We start from the raw sequence: 5,721 nt of genomic DNA, 5'->3' as shown, positions 1-5,721 counted from the left end.
GATCCAGTACTGTCTAGAGTCCGAGAATATGTGACGAGTGGTTGGCCACAGCATCCAGAAGGGACTGATTTCACACCTTAGTGTCAAGAAGACAGAGCTGGGTGTGCAGGATGGTTGCGTGTTGTGGGGAGCACGAGTGATTATTCCACAGCCAGCACGACAGTCTATCCTAGGGCAACTACATCAGTGTCATCCTGGAGTTTCGTGTATGAAAGCCTTGGCAAGGAGTTATTTGTGGTGGCCAAAGCTGGATGAGGAGATAGAAAATCTAGTCAAGACATGCAGCACTTGTCAAGTACACAGGAAGGCACCAGCAGCGGCTCCTCTCCACCCCTGGGAGTGGCCGGATAAACCATGGAGAAGATTACATGTAGATTATGCGGGTCCATTCATGGGAATGATGTTCCTCATAATCATTGATGCACATTCCAAATGGATGGATGTGTATCCTGTAAATTCTGCTTCATCTACTGTTACTATAGACTGCCTGCGTAGGAGTTTTAGTAATCAAGGGCTACCGGAGATCGTAGTAAGTGACAATGCCACGTGTTTTTGAGTACCAAAACAAAAGAGTTCATGAGAAACAATGGCATAGTGTACGTGACCTCAGCTCCATATCATCCGTCTTCAAATGAACTTGCGGAGAGAGCCGTACAAACATTTAAGGAGATGATGAAAAAAAGTGCGGAAGGGAGTTTGGCAACCAAGGTGTCACAAGTTCTGTTTAGCTACAGAATAACACCTCAATCTACAACAGGACTCTCTCCTGCTGAGCTGTTGTTAGGACGTCGACTACGCTCCACTCTTGACCTGGTTCACCCAGACCTAAAAAGGAAGGTGGAAAACCGACAAATCAAACAAACGGAGAACCATGACAGAAGGACAAAGAGCCGCCGTTTTGGAGAAGGAGATGCGGTCCTTACCAGGAATTTCAGTTATGGTCCAAAATGGATTCCTGGCGTTATAGACTCAATGACTGGTCCAGTATCATATACGGTCATGGTGGGAACTGGTCAGGTAGTACGCAGACATGTAGATCAGATACTGACCAGACAAAGGGAAATCGAAATGGAGGTTCCAGAGGAGATGTCGGAGGACAAGTTGGCCCCCAGTTATCCAAATGCATCGGTGGTACCACCACCACGAACAGAGCCAGTTCCACCTGGACCCCTTCGTCAAGAGGAAACCATCGTAGCAGAGTCAGATACTCTTGAGTACTGCTCAGGAGCAGCAGGTGCCTCTACCACAACCAAGCAGGGACTTGACTGTAAGACGTTCACCAAGGACTCGCAAGCCGCCAGAGAGGTTGATAACGACCTGCTAGATTCGTTCAGTATGGACTATCATTAAAGGAGTTTACTTATGGGACTTTTGAAGAATGTTGTTAAGAAATTAATGTAAACTTATATAGTAATCTGGAATGTAATGTTTAAGTTATCCACCAGATGGAGCCAAAGATTAAGGTAATGGGTCATGTAGTCAATGTCCTGGTACACCAGTTATTAAGGTAATGTGGCATTGCATTATGGGTATGACTCAGAGGTGAATCCTCCATCTTGGCATCGTGCAGTTAGAAATACTGTGTTTTGCTTGCAGCCTGTAAGAGCTATGTCTCTCTGTTACACCGTGTAGTTGGGTTTTGTTCCTTAAGATCTCGCTTATCTCAGTTTCGGACCTTACCACTCGGATTTCACAGTTATTTATCCAATTCCAGAGCATAACAACTTGCAGTGTAATTTTTTTTTGCCTCATCTGGTTCTTTTGCCAATTATCTTAAATATGTTAAATTGTTCCCAGCTCCCCATCAATTGCCTAGATGTTGAGTGATGACAGTATTGGATTTAGCGTGATGTGCTCTGACGTTGACTAGCAGGCTCGTGTTCACAGTGAAAGGTTATTTGACCATAGCGTAGAGCATATCAAGAACGGCCAACAGGCAGGGCTAGAGTCCTCTGATTTTGTTTCTTTAATGTACTGATTAATGGTGGGATATTATATAAGGGATGTCAGCGATCATAGAACTGTACCCTAGCAAGAATCAACACTTTAAGAGATAAAAAAAGGGGATAAAATTGGCCAATGGTTGTGCCTAGTGGATTTATTAGCTTCATTATTCTGTCCCATTATCTTTGTAAAGGAGAAATATTTAACAACTCTAATTTGGCTCATACATTTTGAATGATTTTTTAAAAAAATATGTGCAATTATAACAATTAAGGAAAAAAGCTTTCACTGCAACATTCTGTTAAAGAAAATTATAGGAAGGAGACAAATTGCCCAGCAGAAAACAGCAAGTGAATTTAAAATTAGAAAGATCCCAGCAAAAACAGGAAAAAGCATAATTTTAATATGTAAGAATTTAGTTTTTATTTATAGCTTTTATGAAACTGGTTCAATTTATTATATTTATTTTTTATTTCCCCTTGATTTCATCTCTTGAATGTACTGATTCATGGTGAGGTATTATTTAAAGTGTGGCAGTCACCCTCTGTTACATCCAAGTGGCTATATTTGACAGAGTTACTGTCTTACTTCAGGTATTACAAACTATTTTACCACCACAGTGCAGCATACAGAATACATGAAATTAGATTACAATTTGATGAGAGTTTGCCATCTTTCTACTGACATTGGCCCGGATTTTGTGGTCAGTGGCGAAGGAATGGCGCTCGCTATTCACCTCACTGACAACTGCCAATAAAGATTTGACTGGCTTTAGAGTGGCTTTAGAGCAGCTTTAGAGTGTAGACTTCCAGTCACCTGCCATCTGTTCCAGTGTGGTGCCCTCTACAGGGGATTTGTGATGTCTGTGAGCAGGGAAAGAAACAGTGAGGCTCTTCAACCAATCAAATTGAAGAATCCTCACTGTGCCACGCAGAGTCCAAACCAGGAAGTATAAAGCAGGAAATATAAATTTGATTTAAATTATGTATTGCAGGTATTCGTGTTGACCTCTAGGGATGAATGCCTACTAAATAATTTAGTTCGACTTTAGATGAATAATTACTAAGTTGTTTATTCACTGGAACTGACAAAATACAGTAGGTAAGCTGGCTTTACACAGGAGCAATGCGAGGTAGGTCTTTCTCTGACGGGGACTCCACGAGGACTGAGTCCGTAGTCCTCGGGAGAGCATTTTCCCGCTCTTCGGGTGTCACGTGACCGCATCCTGACGTTAGCGCACTGGCCTGCACTTGGGGCAGTCACGTGACCCGCGCCGATATGTTGGCGCGTTCACCCGGTGCGGAAGCTGGCCGTTGAGGCCGAAGTCGCGACCGCGGGAGCAGGAGCTGGAGGCCGAGCTGAGCCGGCGCTTGCCGCGGGGGATCGCGTCGCTCATGTCTGCCGGCCGATGCGGCCGAAGTCGCGGTAGGCCGGGCTGTGCCGGCGGTCATCATGGAAGGCCGAGTCGAGCCAGCGGCCGCCACGCGTATGTCACGTAATGCGTGACGTGGCGTCAGCGCGCTAGGGCGTGTCTTAAAGGGGCAACGGCCCCCACAGGTAAGTTAAAGGGGCAACGGCCCAAACAGGTAAGTAATATACATACAGTTAGGTTAAAGTGAATTATATACATTATATGTGTAAGGGTCACCCGGTGGAACCGACACATGCGCCCCCCCAGAATTCGCTTTAATGAAAGTCCAAAGATGAGATGGTCTGACGAACACGTGGTCTCAGTGGGCGTGCTGTCTCGACTTGGCGGGCGAGGTCTGAAGATGCTGGCCATCTCATGGTGGCTTGCAAGCCGGACAGGCGTGGATTATGGCTTTGTCGACGTTAGCGAAAAAAGAAAAACACAAAGTCCCCAGTCTGACGAAATCTGCAGGAGACTGGAACGCACGGAACGGTGCGTGCCGTAGTGCTACGACGGTAACACAACAGAGAGTGAAGATACCGGGAGTTGTAACTCATCAAAGAATACTCTAGTAGTTGTTTACATGTTTCCTTGGGTGTTCGACTGTAAATAGCAAGGATTGTCCCTTTTTCGTTTTTGAATTTCTGATGCTTCGAAGCTGTGAGGAGCTTTTAGGATGATAGTAGGACTAAAAGGTTCACTGGGCCTGTGTTGAGCCTCGTTTTTTTTGAGTCCTCTTCACTGATGGGAGTGACCAAATCGAGTTCTTCATTAGGAAGGCAATTGGAAGAGCTACTGTCCACACGGTGACGCAACAATTTTACCCCTCGATTGCCCCTGCCAAAGTGTTTGAAACTAATAGCTGGTGAGGCAGCAACATTGAGGAAGTGATTGAGCAAGGGGGTGTGCATCTTGAGCTCCGTTTCTGACTCTTGTTCTACTTGTCTGTTGAGGACTGGGCTATCAATCACACGCATGTCAAAGGCAGATCCTAAAAAGGATGGTTTGTGAGTCTCGTTGGCTGTAGCGATGGTATAAGGAGGCTGAGCTGTGGATTCATTCCAATATTTCCCAAACAAGCCAACCTGAAGGATTCATTGAGCGAGACTGCTACGTAGTTGTTCTTTTGGGCAATTAATGTTCCGTGTGTGTCTTCCGAAGAAAATGGTCACCTTCATTTCATTAAATCACTGAGAGGCTTCCGGGAACACCAGTTCATATAGTAGAGCGGACAGTAGTCATCGGTGATGTCTCATCTCAACATTACATTCAACTCTGTGCCTTGCGGTGCTAAAGGAACTGGAAGTTAACCAGGTAGACTAGGAAACATTTGCTATTTATTGTCAATCGACGTGCAGCTGTGCTTCAAGTCCTTGATGGGTACAGCTTTGCACGAATCCTGTGCCCCATAGCCCTGGTAGGCAGGTTACTGCTGAACTTGGCACGGACCATGCCACTGTTTCAATGAGCACGAGTCTTGTGTGGTTTACCACCAGGAGTGACAGTGCTGTTCTTTGCTTTGTAGACGTAGGCGCATCTCGTGCCCAGGTAAAATTCTGTTTCATCGCGGCAATAAACCCCCTCAATCTTCAGGAGAGCAGTGTGCTCTCTTTGGTATCGAAAGCCTCGTTTATAGCCAGTAAACGCAGTTTTGCAGAACATATGGATATTACAAGGCTTGATATCAGTAATGAAACAGTAGAAGGAATAGTAACCTGCTTTCGGTAGGTTTTCTTTCAATGTTCCTGTAGGAAGGCTATTCGTTCGGCGCTTATCAGGTCATCAAAATCAGAGTGCAGGCTTTCAACCTTCTGTAGCTTAAAACCTGTTTCTAGCACGTGCTCTATGGAGAGGAATCGCTTCCGGACCCTTGTGCCGATGGACCAGAGAAAGGGTGGGACGGACCGGGTCGCCGTCGCTTTCGGTGGGGGGAAATTGCTGGAAGGGCGGCAACGCTGCTTGTTGTTTCTGTTGACTTAGTGAAACTACTGCCGAGAAGGCGGCACACTTCTCTTACTCGCCGGCAAGTATGATAGGTAACACAGCCAGCAGGCCGACGGGCTGGTGCATCGTCGGCGGGGAACGAGTCTTCGTGTTGCACGAGGGGTGGATCCTCGTGGCTTGCGAGGGATGGGTCCCCGAGTTTTGAGAGGAGCGAGCCCTCGTGTTTTGGGAGGAACGAGTCCTCGTGGTTCGCGGGGGTGAGTCCTCGTGGTATCCCCGCCGGGCACGCTCCGATCTTGTGGGCCCGAACGTGCTGTACCCCGCGCTTGGAGAGATTTATACTTACCGTTGCATTGGGCGTAGGGGCGGACGACCCGCATGGCGGCAGAAAAGTCGACCACGGGGACAGTAAGCAAATGTGT

General features: G+C 46.6%; 1 pseudogene; it reads right to left on the bottom strand.

Moving 5' to 3' along the window:
• Window positions 1-4,720: 4,720 nt before the first annotated feature.
• On the bottom strand, window positions 4,721-5,017 carry LOC147107361 (large ribosomal subunit protein eL33 pseudogene; annotated as a pseudogene).
• Between the last annotated feature and the right edge of the window lie 704 nt (window positions 5,018-5,721).

Source organism: Somniosus microcephalus, chromosome 14 (assembly GCF_052327205.1).
Source record: "Somniosus microcephalus isolate GS21.2 chromosome 14, FLI_Smic_1.0, whole genome shotgun sequence".
NCBI classification, from domain to species: Eukaryota; Metazoa; Chordata; class Chondrichthyes; order Squaliformes; family Somniosidae; genus Somniosus; species Somniosus microcephalus.
The sequence above is the reverse complement of the archived record's forward strand: the minus strand, read 5'-3'. Positions and strand labels throughout refer to the sequence as shown.